Source organism: Peromyscus leucopus, chromosome 6 (assembly GCF_004664715.2).
Source record: "Peromyscus leucopus breed LL Stock chromosome 6, UCI_PerLeu_2.1, whole genome shotgun sequence".
NCBI classification, from domain to species: domain Eukaryota; kingdom Metazoa; phylum Chordata; class Mammalia; order Rodentia; family Cricetidae; genus Peromyscus; species Peromyscus leucopus.
The window spans coordinates 498,923-519,896 of record NC_051068.1 but is presented as its reverse complement, the minus strand read 5'-3'; positions in this window follow the sequence as shown (position 1 = coordinate 519,896).

Genomic DNA, 20,974 nt, shown 5'->3' with positions numbered 1-20,974 from the left:
GTTTTTGCCGTACAATTCGAGGCAAGATCCAATCAGCTCTCTTGATAAGATCAATTCTATTGCTTTTGGGATATTTGCTGTTAATTTCTCCCAAAAAATTACTGCAAGCTCTTTGCCAAGGTTCACTTTCTGTCCATAATTTTTCAATGTCCTCCTTAGTTAATGGTACAACAATTTCTGCCGGGTCTATGCCTGTTAATTGATGAAGTCTCAATTTTCCTTTGTAAGTCAAGTCAGAGATTTTTTCCACATAAGTTTTTAATTTTTTATTTGGTTTATTTGGTAAAAATATCCATTCTAATATAATATCTTCCCTCTGCATTAATATTCCAGTAGGAGAATGCCTAGAAGGTAAAATAACCAAAATGCAATCCAGCTTTGGATCAATATGATCCACGTGTCCTTCATGCACTTTTTTTTCTGCCAAGGCCAATTCTTTCTCAGCTTCAGGTGATAATTCCCTTTGACTATTTAAGTCCTTGTCACCTTCTAAGGTTTTGAACAAATTAGTCAGTTCATCATTTTTTACCCCAACAATAGTTCGTAGATGAGAAATATCTCCAAATAATCTTTGAAAGTCATTAAGAGTCTGTAGTCTATCTCTCCGACTTTGCACCTTTTGGGGTCTAATTTTTTGTAGCTCTATTTTATATCCTAAATAATTAATAGAATCTCCTCTTTGTATCTTTTCAGGAGCAATTTGTAATCCCCAACAAGGCAAAATTTTCTTTACTTCTTCAAATATTATTTCTAAAGTATCTGCATTTGACTCAGCTACTAAAATATCGTCCATATAATGATAAATTATAGATTTAGGAAATTTTTTACATATCACTTCCAATGGCTGTTGTACAAAGTATTGGCACAGAGTTGGGCTATTCAACATTCCCTGTGGGAGGACCCTCCATTGAAATCCTTTAACCGGTTGAGAATTATTATAAGTAGGTACTATAAAAGCAAATCTTTCTCTGTCTTTTTCTTGTAAGGGTATTGAAAAAAAAAAAGTCTTTTAAATCAATAACCATGAGAGGCTATCCTTTTGGTAACAGAGTAGGCAAAGGCATCCCAGATTGTTGAGAGCACATTGGCTGAATTACCTTGTTATTTGTTCTAAGGTCTGTTACCATTCTCCATTTACCAGATTTCTTTTTAATAACAAATACAGGAGAATTCCAAGGGCTGGTTGATTCTTCAATATGATGAGCATTTAACTGTTCTTCTACCAGCTCTTCTAAAGCCTGGAGTTTCTCTGTTGTTAAAGGCCATTGTTGGACCCATACAGGCTTGTCTGTTAACCATTTTAAAGGTAGAGCTGTTGGTGTCTTTGGAAGATCATCAGTTGTTGTGCCCTGTTCTTGTATAATATGGATGGCTGGTGACCACTCATTAGAACAATATCTTCTAATATTTCTCTCAGTAACATGCGCTAGTTTATGATTTGTTTCTGAGATTGGAGGGATGTTAATCTGAGTATTCCATTGTTGCAACAAGTCTCGACCCCACAGGTTCATAGTTATGTTAGCCACATATGGTTTTAATTTTCCTCTCTGTCCTTCTGGACCTATAAATTTGAGCCATCTTGCACTCTGTTTCACCTGAGATAATGTCACAATTCCTAACAGTTGAACATTTACCCCCTGAAGAGGCCAAGTTGGATGACAAAATTCTGGTGCAATTATGGTAACGTCCGCACCTGTGTCTACCAGACAAGACAACAAAACACCATTTATTTTTATTGTTAATTTTGGTCTTTGTTCATTAATAAAAGTTTGCCAAAAATTTTTCTTTATGTTTTCTCCTGAATTTTCTATTCTCTCTGTTTCATCATCCTGACCAGCATGATTTATTCCAATAGGCATTCGGTTATTTAATCGCTCAGAGCAGAGATTTCCTCTATGGCTGCAGGAAAGGTTTAAACTGGCTTTGCAATGGGGGCCTGTGCGAGGCCCCTCTGGGAGTTTCCCGAAAACTGAGGCAAAGGATTACCCTGTCTGTCCTTTGTTGATCTACATTCGTTGGTCCAGTGTTTTCCCTTACCACACCTTCTGCATACTCCAGAAGGAAGGGGGCATTCTGTTGCCATTGTTCCTTGAAGAAACATTGTTTCTCGGAATGACCTGTCTACAGTCCCTTTTCAAATGTCCTTGCTTTCCACATCCAAAACTTCTAACACTCCTCAAACCTTTTGAAATTACTTCTCCTACCCATGTATCATCATGCTCATTAGCCTCAACATTAATTATTTCTCTAATCCAATCTTCCATAGGTGCAGATCTTGCCCTGAATGGCCTGATTATTCTTTTGCATGCTGCATTCGCATTCTCAAAGGCCAAAGATTCCATTATTGCCTTACCAGCTTCTGAATTCGAGACCATTCTCTTTACTGCTGAAGCCAGTCTTTGTAAAAAATCTGTGAAAGACTCTTTTGGGCCTTGCATCACCTTTGTAAATGACTCAGATTTTTTTCCTGGTTCCTCAACTCATGCATTCAAGGCTGCCGTTCGACATAAAATTGCAGTTTGGACATCATATAAACATTGTGTTTGTACTGAAGCATATTGGCCTTCTCCAGTAAGCTGATCCTGGCAAACTTGTATTCCTTTATCCTTCCATTGTTTTTCTATGTTTTTAGCCTCCTCCTTAAACCAGGTCAGAAATTGAAGTCTCTGGCTGGGTTCCAGAACACCTTGTGCAAGGTCCCGCCAGTCCTGTAGTACAATCCTATTATATGTTGACCAAGAGTTTAACATTTGCTTTACATATGGGGAATGCATGCCATAAGATACTATTGCCTCCTTAAACCTTTTTAAATCCAACATTTCAATTGGAGCCCAAATATTTTGTGTAGCCATTTGATCAGGCATCTGCTGTACGTTTACAGGATAAATTAAGGGTGACTGTGTGAAAACAGGCTTTCTTTCTGTAACCTTATGATCCAGACTTGAAACAACTTCACTGTTAATTTCTTCTGTTTGAATTTTTACAGGTTTAACAAGTTCTTCTAAAGCTGTTATCCTGGCACTTAAATTGACTATCTTTTTAAATATTAAAATGAGGATTAGCATAGTGATAAACTGCATAATTCCACCAATACTAATATTATATAGTTGTTCCATTGTCAGACTGCCTAAAATTTCAAACAAAAACCAATTTTCTTCCAATGTACACATAAAATCCATTTTTTTTAATGTGGAAAAAATTCTCTTTTAGATAGTTTCCTTTAAAATATCTGATATGTTATGACTTACCAAATCTGCGTAGAACAGTAGAAATCCGAGGGGATTTTCAAGACAGCCACCTAGTGTCCCAGGTGTAAATCCAGAGAGAGAGAGAGAGAGAGAGAGAGAGAGAGAGAGAGAGAGGAGAGAGAGAGAGAGAGAGAGAGAGAGAGAGAGAGAGAGAGAGAGAGAGAACGCACAAGAAATCGTAGCCGGCTAAAGCTTAAATCCAGCCACGTGTTCCCTCTTGTGCCAAGTCAAGGCTTGGGTCTGGCTTCCTTAAGCTCCGACCACATGCGTCGGCTTTACAGGCAGGGCCTTGTTCAGCAGGGTAGGTCTGAGTTGTTTGTAACACCTGTAACACGGGCTTTAAGCAAGCAGGATTTAAGCAAGCAGCTCACCGATAGTCCAGCCTGAGGTCAAGCAAACCTAGTCCCAGGCTAAGAAGCCGCTGCTCGAACTAAGAAGCCGACTGCCGCCTGCCACAGCCTGCCGCCCTTGCGGGGAAAGCGTACCTGCCGCCAAGCCAAGCGTTTTTTAATGGATTCTTGTCATGTTGGGCGCCAGATGTAGATGTAACCAACCGTCTTATTAAATAAGAAACACAGAAACAATGTAAAAGAGAAAGCCGAGAGGTCAGAGCTCAGAGCTAAAATCTCACCCTTCCTCCTGCTGTCCCAGCTTCCCGAAAGAGAGAGCTATTTCCTGTGTGTAAGTCGATTTTCCAGTCATTCTGCCTTCTCATTGGTTGTAAACCCAAACACGTGACTGCCTCATCATTGTCTGATGTACAGCCCCCTAGGTCTTAAAGGCATATGTCTCCAATGCTGGCTGTATCCCTGAACACACAGAGATCTATGGGATTAAAGGCGTGTGCCACCACCGCCACACTCTATCTATGGCTCTAATAGCTCTGACCCCCGGGCAACTTTATTTATTAACATACAATCAAAATCACATTTCAGTACAATTAGAATACTACCACATTTTTCTTTTTACTTTTCTACTGGAAGCCATTGGTTATATTCTCCACTATTTTTCTTTTAGCTCATTATACTACTGGATTCCTTTTTAAATTTTTTGTCACATTTTCAATGTGTAACTATCAATATTTTTTTAATAGTTCAAGTGATCACACCTCCAAGAACAAGATATCCAAGAAAGGCTTTCCTGGTTCTCATTTTTTTTCTGGGGTTATTGATTGGCATAATCATGTAACTGTATTTTAAACTTGTAAAAATTTGTGTCTTCTAGGATATTTGACAATTTCATGCTCAACACCTTATGATACGGGGATTTTAGTCAATTCCTAAGTTAGGAAACCCAATAAATGTGGTAGGCACAAAACTAGGCAGTGAGTATGCCTATCATCAGCATGAAAATAATTATAAAGAGATTGGTTCATGGTGCTGGGGAGATGGTTTGGAGAGTAAAGAAAGGAGCTTTCCGTACCAGTTCATCTCCAAAACGCACTAAAAGTGGGAAGAGATAACCAACTCTACATAGTTTTCCTCTGTCCTATACATGTTTGTTATGTCCTCCTCTATACAATGATGATGATGATGATGATGATGATACCAATAATAATAAAATAGTTCTTTAAAAAAAATTTGATCAAGGAGCTGTGGCAGAAAAAAGAAGCCAGTTGACAAAAAAGACTGATACCCTTATCCACCTGGACTATATGTAACAAATAGAACAGGCATAAGAAAAGTCCCTGATATACAGGCAGGAAAAGCTATGCTGTATAAACGAGGAGCCTCATGGTCTAGTGCGTACTTTTAAGCATGTTATTTTTCTGAGCTCCCTAGCCCACTCTGATTCTTAGAAGTGTTTTTTTCTCTTTCTTCACAAACTACCTCTTCTTTAAAAGTTATCTCTATTTCTATTACCTTACTGTATGTCCGTGGTATAATTCTTTGTTCTAGGATACAAAAATCTGGAAAATTCAGTGGTGCCCTCTGAACTCAGATCCATTCCTGTAACACTAGCAATCTGGTGCAAGACACCAGTGAAAAGCCTATTTATAGACTGACCATGATGCCCAAGGTATTTTGAAAGGGTAGAGGAATCTAACCCCTATGATCTAAAAGTCCATTTCCAGAGACAGCTGGGAAAGTAAAAACCTTTGTTGACACAAGCCATCAAGAACTAATATTTATGTGAATGGTCTTCCATAAAATGTGGGATGTTTCCACTCATATTCCTGATAATTCATGTCATAGGATTTTCATTGTCAGAATGAGAGTGTTTCTTACCAGTACCAACCAAAAGCAGGAAATGTTGAAATGACAAAACCCCTATGGACCTTCAACCTCAATTTCCAGGTGGTATGGAAGAAGAGAACTTCATATCTCAGGTTTCTAGCCTATTACAGTCACCTGTCTGATAGAACAGTTGGTAAAGACCAGAGAAAACCTTAACTGGTCACAAAGCCAGGTTCTCAGAATCTAGACCAAACAAACAGGAAAAAATAGCTACCCATTGACTTATAACAAATGGGTACCCCAAAACAAGAGTCACAGTTCAAACTAATTCTCATAGATGTTTTTCTCTTGGTAATTCATATGAATTCAGAAAAGAATGGTCAAAGAGACATATTTGTTTTCCTTTTAACACTGGGCATTACAGAAAAAGATGTAGAAGATTAGACTTTAGTACAATGTCTACTCTTAGGCTGACTATTGTCAGTATTTTGAGGATCCCATTTGCAGAATCTAGAAAAAGTAGAATGTCAGAAGAAAGATAATACAAATAGTTCTTGGAATACACTGGAACAGACATTACAAAAGATAAGGTAACAGAGGCAAGAGATATTTACTAACTTGTATCTTTCATATGTGTATAGGACACACCTAGGGAAGAACACCCTGAGTTTAGCTGGCTTTATTATTATTATTATTATTATTATTATTATTATTATTATTACTATTATTATTTTTATTTGATTATTCTAGAGGTTGAAGGCAGAACCTGGTGCTTTCTAGGTAAGTGCTCTGTCACTGAGCTTTATCCCCAACCCCAACTTACAATTTAAGTTCATATATGTAGCACCCTTACCAAACAACAGTTAATTTTCAAAGAAGTACAAAATATATGACTTGAAGGTTATAGGAGCAAGAAGTGTAGTGACAGGATAATTAACAGTAGGGAGTCTTTCAATGGCAAATCAGTAAGAGCCAAAAGCAGTGCTCAGTCATGAATCTTTATTCTCTTTGGTAAAATGGGAAAATATAAAATACAAAATAAAAAAAATTTAAATATAGCTTTTTAATATAAATCTATTTCTGTTTTCAAGCAGAGAAAATTGGAGACACTCTTCTGTATCTGCTTGCTCAAATTGTCCTCAGTTCAACACTATATTTTAAAGTCACATATTCTGGTGCCCAACACAAAGATCATCAAAAACCTCCCTCTGTTTTTTACCTTGGCCTCCACATTCATGCTTCAACTAAAGTACCCTCTCTTTATAAGAAAAACATGCATTCACCTCAGGCTTAAAGACACTCACTTTAAATCACCTAAAACACACATTCTCAAGAATTCTGGGGGCTCCAGAATGTACCTCTGTAGCTAAAGAGTTTTCTCTCCAGGTCCCACCAAACCAGGGCAGTCCAACAGCCCACTTATAAAATAAACACACAGATGCTTATATTATTTAAACTGTTTGGCCTAATGGCTCAGGCTTCTTGTTAATTGTTCTTATATTTTAAATTAACCCATTTCTATTAATCTATATTTTGCCACATGGCTCGCAGCTTACCAGTACCTTACATCTTCCTTGTCATGGCGGCAGCTGGCACTCTCTCTCTCTCTCTCTCTCTCTCTCTCTCTCTGCCTTCCTGTTCTCTCAATTCTCCTCTCTGTTAGTCCCACCTATACTTCCTGCCTGGCTACTGGCCAATCAGTGTTTTATTCATTAACCAATCAGAGCAACGCATTTGACATACATCCCACAGCATACCTCAGTTGGCAGAATGCTTGCCTAGTACACATGAAGCCCTGGGTTTGATTCCCAGCACCACATAAACTGGACATAGTGACATAGGCCTGTATTCTTGGAACTTGTGAGATAAAGGCAAGAGGATCAGAAGTTCAAGGCTTTCTTGGCTATATAGCAAGCTGAGTGCCAGCTGGGGCTGCACGACGTCTTGGCTTTAAAAAGAAAGAGACAGACAGAAATGGGGAAGAAAAGCAAAGGGAAGAGAAGTGAAGAGAAGAGAAGAGGAGGGCAAGGGAGGGGAGGGGAGGGGAGGATGGAAGAAAGAGAGGGAAAGAGGGCAAGAAAACACATAGAATTCTGTAACTCAGAAATTAGCAAAATTACATTGATTCAAGAATTCTGGGCTCGAGAGATGGCTCAGAGGTTAAGAACACTGACTGCTCTTCCAAAGGTCCTGAGTTCAATTCCCAGCAACCACATGGTGGCTTACAACCATCTGTAATGAGATCTGGTGCCCTCTTCTGGCCTGCAGTCAAACATGCAGACAGAACATTGTATGCATAATAAATAAATTAAAAAAAAAGAATTCTATTTTCTTTAAGAATATTAATATTAAAGGTAAAATAACAAAAGAAGAGTGTTTACTGCTTGTACAGATGTTTTCTTTTTTTTATTGATAGTATTAGGCAGACAACAGTACAAAATGTGCTAAGGTCCATGGGCAAACACATAAAAGCTAGCAAAACAAACAAAAACATTTAACTGAATTCCAGAGAGAGAAGAACTATTTAATGAACCCCTCATCTTTACTACACTCTGGGGACACAGAATCATAACTAAAACAGGAAGGAAACAAAGAAGTACACAGTAGTTCATTTCCTTGCCCCACTTGTCATCCCTGTACAAAGGGAGAAATTGACCCCTGGGGAGCTGAGGAACAGTAACAAAACTCCTGGCTTCCAAGCCCAGCTGTCCTGTTCAGGGAACTCCCTTATCCTGCGACACTGTCAGCACTTGCAGATGCTCACAGGAAGTAAGTCTCAAAGAACTTTGAAAAAGTAAAGTTCCCTCCATTAGGGAAAAATCAGTGATGTCTGCCCTCTTTGAGGGCCACAAAAAAAAGCAAACAAAACACTGCTGCTGCTTTCCAGCTGCATGTCAGTTTGCCTCCTTGGGCTCTGTTCAGAACTTCAGTAGTCCTGGGTGAAGTTTTGTTCCACTTTATGTCACTGGCCATCACATCTTCCAAGGTCACAAAACTCTCTGTGCCTCAAGATTCTACTGCAGTAGGCATCAACTTCATGCTGGCATTCAAAAGGCTGTTGTCTCTAAGGCTGTGTTGCCATTTAATGCTTTAACTGGTTCCTAGGAATGGTGATGCAACCACTCAAAAATCCATGGACAATGTCTATGGTCACTGTACATACATAAACGTCTTTCCCTTAATGCATATGCCCATGCTCATGTAAGCCAGATCTTGATTTAGAAGCAAGACAACTGTATCAGTGGACCACCGGTTCTCATCAGGGCGTATTTAATCCCAGAGAAATATCTTGCAATGTCTAAAGATGCCATTGAATATCACAATTTGAGGTGGGAGGTGCAAGGTAAGGACAAAGGGACTGTTTACCATTATCAGTGACAGGGCAGAGACACACAAAGAATTGTCTAGCCCAAATTGTCATCAGTGCTAATGTGGAGAAACCCTGAACCAGTCTAACAAAACGTTAATAATTTCATTGTTACAGTCTCATTTCTCACTTGTCATATATTCTTAGTGTATAGGGTTGTAGTTCTTGACATCAATTTTCTATCAGTAAGAAAACTTGAATATGAGCTTCCACATAGACACTCAAACTACAGAGTTTGCCAGTATAAGATACAATGATACATTCCAAGACATTGTTGATTCATTTTATATCCCTCTGATGCATGTAAGCTATTGAATACACAAAATATTAACAATTCATTGTGGTGATATTGTGTTTCCCAATATATCATGCACCCCAATAAACTTATCTGGGGTCAGAGAACAGAACAGCCACTAGACAGACATAGAGGCCAGAAAATGGTGGCACTCACACCTTTAATCCTAGCCTTCTGGAAGCAGAGATCCATCCAGATCTCTGTGAGTTCAAAGCCATACTGGAAACATGGTGACTCACACCTTTAATCCCAGGAAGTAATGGCAGAAAGCAGAAAGGTATATAAGGCTTGAAAACCAGGAACTAGAGCCTGAGTAAGCTTTTAGGCCCTTGAGCAACAAACAATTCAGCTAAGATCCATACTGGATGAGGACTCAGAGGCTTCCAGTCTGAGGAAACAGGAATCAGCTGAGGAATTGGCAAGGTGAGGTGACTGTGGCTTGTTCTGCTTCTCTGATCTTCCAACATTCACCCCAATACCTGGCTTCAGATTTGATTTTATTAATAAGACCATTTAAGATTTGTGCTATAATTCATTCCACAAGTACAAGAAACAACGCGAAGTCCTGACAGATTCTCTTCATATATTCTACTAGTGAAGTTGTATCTGAGCCATTTTCATACTCCTTAAAATCTTTTAAGTGTGACATTGACTGTCCCTTTACCACAAGCAAAGACAATATATGTAGTTCCTCCCACACCTCAGTATATCTTTGTCATACACTTGGCTTATGTAGCTGGAATAGACAGCATATTTTAGATCTTATTCCCACACTGCAGCAGTCATTTTGGAGAATATTTTTCTTTATGACCATTTGTTAGACAAAGTGCTAAGAGGAAACATGAGAAAACAAGTTATATTTTAATGGGTATAATATTGGAATGAAGTCATGGAAAAAACGGAAGATTGTACAAAGACAGAGAAACATTTTTACTAATATCTCTGTCAAAAATGATCCAGGTAAATGCTTGTGCTATATCTTTCAGTGTGTCTCTGAAGCCCTACCACTGTCCAATATTTGTGACTTAGTCCTGTATTGACTTTGAGAAGCTTACTACTTTGTCAGTTACATTTTCAATCAAACAAAACTTTCAAAAACTGCAAGTTTTGTGTCACTGAAGTTCAAGTAGCTATTCTTCCCAATACGTTATACTCTGAAATAAATTGTGTACAAAAATTATCTCCTATTAATTTAGTGAGAGCCTTATAGAAACATCTTTGTGTCAATTTCAACTGTCCTCTATAGAAAGAGTCCCCTGCTGCATTTATTCTAGGGCATTAGCTAAAAGTCTACAGAAATACAAACCACTGTGTCTCCAAAATGTTACAAAAGATGCCTGGAATCAACAAAGAATGGTAAATTACTCACACATGAGAACACCAATATATATCTCCATGTTTGTACACTCAGTTTGCACTAATTTGTTCAGTGGAAATATATCTATTGTCCCTCAAAGAATAAAGACAGTATAAAATGCAGATTGTGAAAGCAGACTGAGAAAATTTTTTATTCTGTTTATCCTTATTTGTTATGGAAAAAAAGTTTACCAAAGAACACAATACTTTAGTTATACAGGAAAAAAATAGTTCATTTGCTTTGCTATAAATAATGGTGGCAATAAACAAATAAGTTCATATCACTATATTACACACCTGAATATTGTTAAAGGAATGTATTTTAAGAGTTCTTGTTTGGGGCATGGATTTGGGATTGGAGTCCACATCCTGAAGTCCCCAAATTCTTGTGTACCAAGACAATCAATCACATCAGGGACACATGGCTAGAAATAAAAATAGAGATAATTTATTCAGCAATGTGGCACCCATTCCCAATAGATACATCTACAAAACACTCCCACACCTAAGTTTCACAGAACTTTGCAGAAGAGAGGGTGGAAAAATTGTAAGAGACAGAAGATCATGGAGTCTGCTGTGAGATTGTGTCTTTTAGAATGTCAGAAGATGCATCCATGGTCTCACCAATACAACTGCATAAATGAGAGTTCAATAAGGACAACACCAGTAGACAAGTCAAAGTGGATGGGCCAAAGTCCATAAGGCCTCAAGCCTATACAAAGAACAACAGGTGACTAAGCAAATCTGAGAATGGGAGAAATCATCTTCTCCAGGGAAGAGCACAGCAATTGGTTATCCAATACCAAATGGTCAGCCCTGAAAACATACATACAAAGTAACATTATATGAACTGAGAGGGTTATATTTATGAAAAAAGAGGCCATGAATTTTAAAGAGAACAAGGAGGGGTATGTGGAAGGTTTGAAGAGAGAAAAAGTAAGAGAGAAATGATGTAATTATATGATAGTCTCAAAAATACAAAAAAAAAAAAATTAAAGAAAAGAAAAAAAAGACTTCCTGAGAACAGGAGTTGGCTAGTGAGCAAGAAAAAAATCTGCTCCCAAAGTGCTGGGCTGTGAGGCTCATCTCCCTTTAGTCATCTTGGTGTAGCTTTCTCTAGGACTTACTCTCCTTTCACACCACAGCAAAATAAAATGCTCCATGAAATAATTCAAATGTTATAGAACTTAACCATCCCATAATGTACATCAAAACACCGCATTGCATTTTGTATTAGGATTTTCCAGAATTGTGGAACTTATAAAACTTATGGAATGAATCTTTCTCTCTCTCCATACACACACACACACACACACACATATATGGAATGACTTATGGGCTACAGTCCAACTAATCCAACAACAGCTAGCTGTGAGCGGAAAGTCCATGAATCTAGTAGTTGCTCAGTCTCACGAGGCTGGGTGTCTCAGCTGGTCTTCTGTTTATCCTGGAATCCCGAAAAGGTAGACTCCATGCCAATGAAGGGATAGATGTGCTGGCAAGGTGAGGGCAAACAGGCAAAGAAGAAGGAAATTTCTTTCTTCCATTGTTCTTCCTTATATAGACTTTCCAGCAGAAGGTGTGGCCTAGCTTAAAGGTGTGCCTTCAGGCCTCAAAATCTGCCTTAAAGGAGTGTGTCATCCCCCAGCTCAAGATCCAGATCAAAAGTCTCTGTCTTCCTGCCTCACAGGTATGCTCTTCATTTCTGGATTGTAGTTAAATTCCAGATATAGTCAAGCTGACAACCAAGAATAGCCATCCAAATACCATATTGTGTATGTGTATATATATGCACATATACAAATTATTACAAAATATTTTATGTTTAAGTGGGGGATGAGGGAGAGGAATGGGTAGGGGATAAACTAACTAAAACCAGGATTATGAAGTGACCTTATAGAAACCTGCTGATTTGTAGCTAATTTAAAAAATATGTAACTTGAAAAATAGAACTTTGAATGAAAGTAATGTGCATGAATGGACAATGCTGTTCCCAGAAGATGTGGGTAATCAAATAAAAATTTCCCTGCCAAACATCATACATCCCCATGAGTTAGTAGTCAGGAAGCTTCAGTGCCCCCATCCATAACTACTCAGGCTATTGTCATTGATTTTTGGTTGCCTGCCTTAACTAGACAAGAAGGTCCTATTTTTTAAGACAACACAGTTTAGCTGCAGGACTCAGAGAAATCAACTTTGACTGAACAGGAAACTTCCTATCTGCTGACTAGTTTTCTTTCATAGTTCCATGGGGTACTTTGCAAACTGCTATAGAAGAAACGACATTAACCATGCTGGACCCTAAATGTCAAAATGTGCACATTAGTGCAATAGTGGCATGACTCTTTCGGGGTGAGCTGTGTCAGCGTTTCTTTTACAAATCTGGGCATCCTTGCGTTTGGGTCATAGATGGTAAGAATTGCATTGTCTTCTTGGTGTATTTTCCTTTGATGACTATGTAGTGCCCTTCCCTATCTCTTCTGTTAGTTTTGGTTTGACACCTATTTTGTCAGGCATTAAAATGACTACTTCCACTTGCTTCCTAGATCCATTTGCTTGGAATAACTTTTTCCAGTCCTTTATCCTATGGTGATATCTATTCTTGATGTTAAGGTGTGATTTTTGGATGCAGCAGGAAAAAAAATGGATCCTGTTTTCACATCCATCTTTAATTTGGAAATTGAGATCATTGATGTGAACTTATCAGTGACCAATGATTGTTGATTCATGTTATTTTTTTGTTGTTATTTGTGGTGGTGGTGGTGGTGTGTGTGTGGTGTGTGTGGTGTGTGTGCCTTCTTTTATTTATTCCCTGAATTTTCTTGTTTGTAGTTAACCTCTAGGCTGGAGTTTTCTTTTCAGCACCTTCTATGGGACTGGATTTGTAGAGATGTTGCTTAAATGTGGTTTTGTCATGAAATGTCTTATTTTCTCCATCTGTGTTGATTGTAAGTTTTGTTGAATTTAATAGTCTGGGCTGGTATCTGTGTTTTTAGAGTCTGCAGCACATCTGCCCAGGCCCTTCTGATTTTTAGAGTCTCCATTGAAAAGTCAGGTGTAATCCTAGTAGTTCTGTCTTTATATATTACCTGGTCTTCTTCCCTTGCAGACTTTAATATTCCTTCTTTATTCTATATATTTAGTGTTTTGATTATTTTGTGGTAAGAGGACTTTCTTTTCTGGTCTAGTCTATTTGGTGTTCTGTGTGCTTTCTTATACTTTGATAGGCACTTCCTTCTTCATGTTAAAAATTTTTCTTCTATGATTTTCTTGAAAATATTTTCTGTGCCTTGACCTGTGTTTTTTTCCTCCTTCCTCTATTCCTATTATTCTTAGTTTTTCTTTTCATAATGTCCCCAATTTTCTGGATATTTTATACCAGGGGTTTTTAGATTTAACACTTTATTTGACCAGAGTATTCATTTCTTCTGTGGTGTCCTAAATGTCCGCAATTCTCTGTATTCTGTTGGTGAAGGTTGTCTCTGAGGTTCCTTTTTGAGTTCTGAATTTTTTCATTTCCAGATTTCCCTCCGTTTGGGTTTTCTTTTTTGATTCTATTTCCACTTTTAGGTTTTAAATGGTCTTCTTCATTTCCTTTCACTGTTTGTGTTTTTATAGATTCCTATAAGGTATTTGTTCGTGTGCTCTTTAAGAACCTCTATAATATTCATAAAGGCTGTTAAAAGGCCTTTTTCTCGTACCTCAGCTATGTTGGAATATTCAGAGCCTGCTGTGGTAGGGCTGCTGGGCTCTGGGGGAGACACATTGTCCTGGCTGTTAATTATTGCAGTTTTATGCCAATATCTGGGCATCTGGGACTGAGAAGATTATTATTCTAAGTGCTGATATCTGGTTTTGTCTTTGTTGGTGGGGTGCTCTGTTCCTTGGTTTCTGCTTCCTTTCTTGTTCTTAGAAGAATGTGGTGGCTATGTGTAATATTGTAGGAATTGGGGGGGGATTCTGATAGGTGTGGCTACTGGGGATTCCAGGTAAAATCTGTTTCTGGATATTGGGAGCAGACACTTAGGAATGGGGATTGGTTGGGGCATGAAGAAGGTTCCCTAGAGAGAGGAAAGCAGGGTGTCCCCCCAATCTGCTTAGGCAGTCCCAGAGAACGGGTGCAAAGAGTGAAGAAAGGCTGCAGCAGATCTGCTACAGAGCTGGGAGTCGAAAGAGAGGTGAAGATCTTCAGTTAGTCCAGTTGCTTCCCTGGTCAGACTAGCCTGTGGGTTCTCAGAGAGTTTCTGCTGGAGTTGTGGTCTGGGATAATACTATGGGTGAGGGGAAGAATATTTGGAAGGGAAGATCTGTGTGATTTATTGGAGATGAGGGCAGAGGGGGTAGGAGTCTACAGCAGATAGTCTGCTGCAGAACTGAGGACAGGACTGGGGAATGTGAACTGGAGGAATGGATAAAGAGGTCAAGATCTGCAATTAGCCTATCTGTTTCCCTGGCCAGAATGGCAAATAGGTTCCGAAGGAGTGTCTTCTGGAGTTGGGGGCTTGGGTAAAGCCATGAGTGGCAGAGGGAGGATAGAAGGGATGTACTAGAGATGAGGGGCTGGTGAGGTTGCAGCAGGTGTTCTGATGTAGTGTTCAGTGAATAGTAGTGAATGAAGATACATGTCTGCAAGCGACACTAACAAGTGACAGGTGAGTGCTCAAAGCTAAATAAGACATTTATAACATCCCCTTTAAGGTTTAGAGGAAGAGGTAGAAAGAATGCAATAGCCAGGCAATAGGAAGAAAGGATGGGAAACAAAAGACACAACTGTGAACTTAAAGCAGCTGTGATTGCCTACACTGGCTCTGCACAAGGAAGCACCATCGATGGTCAGAAATGGCTGGAGGTGTGATCAGGAGCCATACTTGCTGATCGATTCAGAGAGATAGTTTTACTAACAGATTCAGGGCAAGTGGGACTCATTTCCTTGAGTTATGTACCAACTGATCTCACCAGGTTCCAAGAGTTATTTCCAATTTAAGGGTCATACAGATGCTCCTGGTTAAAGTAAATCTCTCAGAAACCAAAACCCAAAATGAAGAGTCTGAGCAAAGAACTGGGAGGGTAGGTGGTAGACAAGAAAGCATAGGGGTAAAGTGTAACTGGAAGATTTTCTGTGTCCCACCTGACCTCACAGCAGCTTCTAAAATAATCATTCAGAGGCTTAATATTAATTACCAAACTGTTTGGTCTATGGCTCAGGCTTATTGATAGCTAGCTCTAACATCTTAAATCAATGCATTTCTATTAATCTATGTATCGCCTTGTGTCTCATGGCTTTACCTGTGTTCTATTACATCTTGCACCCCAGCGGCTCACAGTGTTACCTCTTACTCTGCCTTTCTTATCCCTGTGTCTTTGCTTGGATGTCCCACCTGGCTCTTATCATGCCTTACCATAGGCCAAAGCATCTTTATTTATTAACCAGTGGTAGTAGCACATATTCACAGGATATCAAAAAACCATCCCATAACAGTAAAGAGTAATCAGAATACATTATATATGTGTTTATGAAGTTGCCAAATAAAAATAAATCAGAAATTCACAGTGCCAAACCTTAAGCTAAGGTAATTCTAATTCTACTCATGAAGTCAGTCCAGATATTTCCAAACTATGTCCAAAGCACTGAAACCGATCCATAGCCAGATGCATGGGAATGTAAGATTGGGTTAAAAGTCTAGCAAATAACTTAGCTGTCATCATAGAGCCTTTGTCTAGTGATAGATGGAAGCAGATACAGAGATCCACGGCCAGGTACCAGGCTGAGTTCCAGGAATCCAATTGATGAGAGAGAAGAGAGATACTGCAGGTGAGGGACGTCAAGATCATGGTGGGAGGACGTGCAGAGATGATGGGCCACACTAGTGGAAGCCCATGAACTGTGGACTGATGGCTATGGAGCCCCAATGGGACCGAACTAGGCCCTCTGGACATGCAAGACGGTTGTTTGGCTCGAACTGTTTAGGGGGCACCCAGGCAGGGGAATCGGGATCTGTCCCTGGTCTATGGGCAGGCTTCTGGAATCCGGTGCCTGTGGTTGGACACCTTGCATAGCCTTGGTGCAGAGGGAAGGGGCTTGGAACCTGCCTAGGCTCAGTGTGCTGGGCTCTGATGACTCCCCATGGGAGACCTTGATTTGGGGGATGTGGGGGTGCAGAGTGGCTTGGGAAAGAGGGTTGGGAGGTGGGAGGAGGGAGGGGATCTGTGGATAGCATGTGGAGTGAGTAGAAAATTTCATAATAAAGAAAAAAAACAAAAGAAGATTGGGTTTAAGTCCTTGTTTTAGCTCTACTCAGCCCCAGCCACATCTGGGAGATATGTTCCGGAAACATTACATGCCAAATTCCACTCTCGGTAATTTACAGCACATATTACAGGCCCTGAGAAATCACTCAAAAGGAAGCTTGTTTACTTTAGCTTAAAGCAAACATATTTGACCTCAGAGCCCTTTTGTACTTAATATTATGAAATGTGTTTATGGAAAAAAAATTTTCAAATATTTAAAGATTATATATAGGATGATTATAACACCATGGAGCAGTTTATAGACACTCTAAAATCTCATACAATTACACAAAACACAGACAAACACAAGGTGCCTCCTGCTTTATTAATCACCAAAACTATACATACAACAGGGTAATTTAAAGTATAAACATGAGACTGGAAATATTAATGTCAATATCTATGAAAAACTATGGAACCTAATTTCCCTCTACTTAGATTACAAATCACTAATTTGAGATAAACTCTTAAGTATTTTCACAGTACAAAATACAAGTCAGGCAGATCATGTCCTTCCTGAGTAGATGTTTATGATTCTCAGCCATCTGGATCTGAACTCATTATCTTAATTTAGAGAATTCTCCAGATAAGTTACCCATAAGAAGCATGAAATCCTCTCACTAGCAAAGTTGAAAGTAGATTTTAACTCTCCTAGCCTTCCCTGTAGTAAAGGCATCAACCTATGAGTTTAACTTTCACTTGGGAAATAGTGACACCCAGAGAGGACTTCTCAAGATCTGAATGGAACTGGGTGAAATCAGAATCTGGAAAATTCTGCAGTAGGATAAAATGCATGTGCATGGCATGTTGGGTTAGGATAATTCAAAATAAATTCATGAATAATGAATAAAATGTGCCATTTACCATTTATGTAGGAGCCAGAGCACAGTGTGTGATATGGGTGTGGTAATCAAAAAGACATCTTATAAGTTCTGTATGAAGATGGCCTACACCTGTAAACAGAGCCCTCTAGAGGCTGAGACAGGAGGATTGCTGTGAGGGAACTTGAGGCTAGACTGGGTAAATAGTGGACCATGTCTAAAAAGGAAGAAGAAATAGAAGGAGAGATGGGGAGAGGAAAGAGATAGAAAGAAGGAATGAGAGAGACAGAAATATATAAAGAGAGACAAAGAGAGAGGTAGAGACACAGAGAGGTGGAGGGGTTCTAAGAAGAATCTTTCAATGGAAACTGACAACCCTAAGAGTGTAGACATAGTAGAAACAGGATTATGATTTGAAATGTTTCTAATTTTTCTTTCATATGACTTTTCACATAGTTTTAAAAATTACAGGGAATTCTGGAAGGGATCATTCCTATCAAACAAAAGGAAGAATATTTGAATTTCCTATAAAAGGCCTACCTGTCTTAATAGTAGTCTCCCTATAATGGGTTATTGAACAGTACCAAAGTAATTGGTATTTTGTGAATATGTCAGATTGTTATTATTTCTTTTCATTTCTACTTAACAAAGAACTCTGTACTTACTACAATATAAATTAAAATTAATAAAATCTGGAGCCTGTGAGACCCATATGTTGGAAGAAGAGAACCAATTCCCTCAATGTGTCTTTTGCCATCTACACACAAGTCCTAGCTGGTTTTATCTCAACTTGACACAAGCTAAAGTCATCTGAAATGAGGAAGCCTCAGTTGAGAAAGTGCCTCCATAAGATCAGGCTGCAGGAAAGCCTTAGCATTTCCTGAATTTCCTTAATTAGTGATTGATGGGGGAAGGCCCAGCCCATGGTGGGTGGTGCCATGGCTGGCCAGGTGGTCCTGGCTTGTATAAGAAAGCAGACTAAGTAAGTCATGGAAAGCCAGTAAGCAGTGTCCCTCCATAGGCTCAGAAATATCTCCTGCCTCCAGGTTCCTGCCTTGTTTGAATTCGTGTCCTGTCTTTATTCAAAGATAGACTACAATGTAGAAGTATAAGTCAGATAAACTCTCCCCCCCCCCAAGTTGCTTTGGTCATGGTGTTTTGTCATAACAATAGTAACCCTAACAAAGACACTGTAGCATGTACATGTGCACATGCGCGCACACACACACACACACACACACACACACACACACACACTAAATATATAGATGTAATAAGAAATAAAGTCATAAAAAAAACTGAATAAGATCCAATTTAATGAGACCCAGTTTAATCTGTCAGAGAGCCTGCAATCCTAATGCGAGAAAAAGATTCAGAAATATTCTACCAAGATCCAAAATGAAATAACTAACATGCAGAGATAAAAGCAAAACATTAAATGATAGCATAGAGAAGGGAATGATATCTCAAAAAAAGCCAGCTTGTCAAAATTAAAGCAGCCTAAATTTTCAACTTACTACTTAGTTTTATCTGTAAAGTAAAGGTGTATGAATCCCTTATAGCTTCATATTCAGGATGCCATGTAATTGAGACTAATTGTTTTTTAATTCTTAATAAAATCATGAGAAGTAAAGAGACAAATCAAAGGACAACTGACTTGTACTCTTTAAAAATGTCAATGACATTAAAGATAAATGGTGACATTTTAGTCTACATTAAAGTAGTCTGAAGAGAGAAACAACAATCAAATGCTACCCTTGATTGGGTTCTAAATCATTTATGCATACAGTGTATTGAACATCTTGGCCCTGGAAGACAATAAGATCAGTTCTTACTCACTGGCCAAAACTGTTGTAAACCACAGAAGTGACCTAGAATTCCCTCTTATGGGTTGTAATGGAGTTTGTTGTACCTTAATAGATCATTTTGTACTCAGAATGAATGAGAAGTAAGCAGTTAATACTGAAGCTTGAGAAAGCTGTCAAGTTTTGATGGCAAATTGTTCCACCCATTGGGCCCAACGCCTTGGACAGGAAGCGCTGATGTCGGTACTATATACAAGCTTCATTACATCACATGGAGTCCTATAGAAATCAGGCCTAATTGGTGTCATGTTAGACAGAGTGAATGGATTTAGTTCCAGTTCTCATCAGGCAGAATAATTGGAGTGTTTAAGCAAGTGGTATATTAATGGAAGGTTCATTAAAGAAGGTAAAAATTGTTGAGAGCCACTATGAGTCATGCTCTTTCCCCATCTTTAGGACAGCTTTATTCAGTGTTGTCCCTGTATTTTGAACAGCAGAAGATGGAGATATTATGTCCTTTCTTCACCCTTACTGCAACACAAAGGAAAGGCCTATTTGATACCAGGATAATAAAACTGCTGTCTCTTTTGGAATAAAGCTTGCTTGAATTTGCAAGCATCCCCCCAACACGCCCCCATTAGATTTTTTTTTTTTAAACTCAGTGTGCTTCCCATGTGATACAAGCCTATGTACACAGAATCTACTTGAACTGGTTCCATCCCACCAAGAAAAAAACAGAACTGATAAAAATTCAACTCTTGTGCTTCATGCTGTGTCATGAGCAATGAACTCCTTTGCTTCTGACTTGAGTTTCATGTCCTTTGCCAACATTCTTGGGACTAGCCAGGATAACTGACTATCTTGTGGACAGAAAAAAAATCAAATGTTTCAACAAAGACTGAACTAATGCAGGCAAGTATTACTCTTATGAAATAAAAGACCCAGTATAACAGATATAATTCATTCTCAAACTTGCCTGTAATTTGATGCAAATCCCAGTGAAAGTAAGGTTTTACATGAAAATTAAAATATATGTGTAAATGTAAAGTATTTACCATAACTAAAACAATATTATAAAAGAACAAATTTGGCTGGGTGTGGTGGTGCACACCTTTAATCCCAGCACTCAGGAGGCAGAGGCAAGCGATCTCTGTGAATTTGAGGCCAACCTGGTCTCAAAGAAAGTTCCAGAACAGCCAGTGCTGTTACGCAGAGACGTGTCTCAAAAAAAAAAAAAAAAAAAAAATGCAAGCTCTATTGTCTGATCTTAAGGCACACTTTAAAAAATAGTAACCAAGACACTGGTTACTCACATTAGACCAAAAGGTACATGGAACATAACAGGAAGTCCAGACATGGCCTCATGCACACATAGTGAATACATTTTGACCAAGAATCCAAAGTACTTAATTCAGCAAGGAAAGAAAACTGGATCTACTTGATATCCAAATATTTAAAAATTATATAACATCGTACCAAAATAAAAAAAAAAAAACCACTAAAATTGCAAAGCTTTTATGAGAAAATAGGGGAATGTGTTTGAGATCCTAGGATAGACAACAATCTCTCTCAGGAAAACATATACAGACTCAAATTATAAAAATTTGAAAAAAAAAG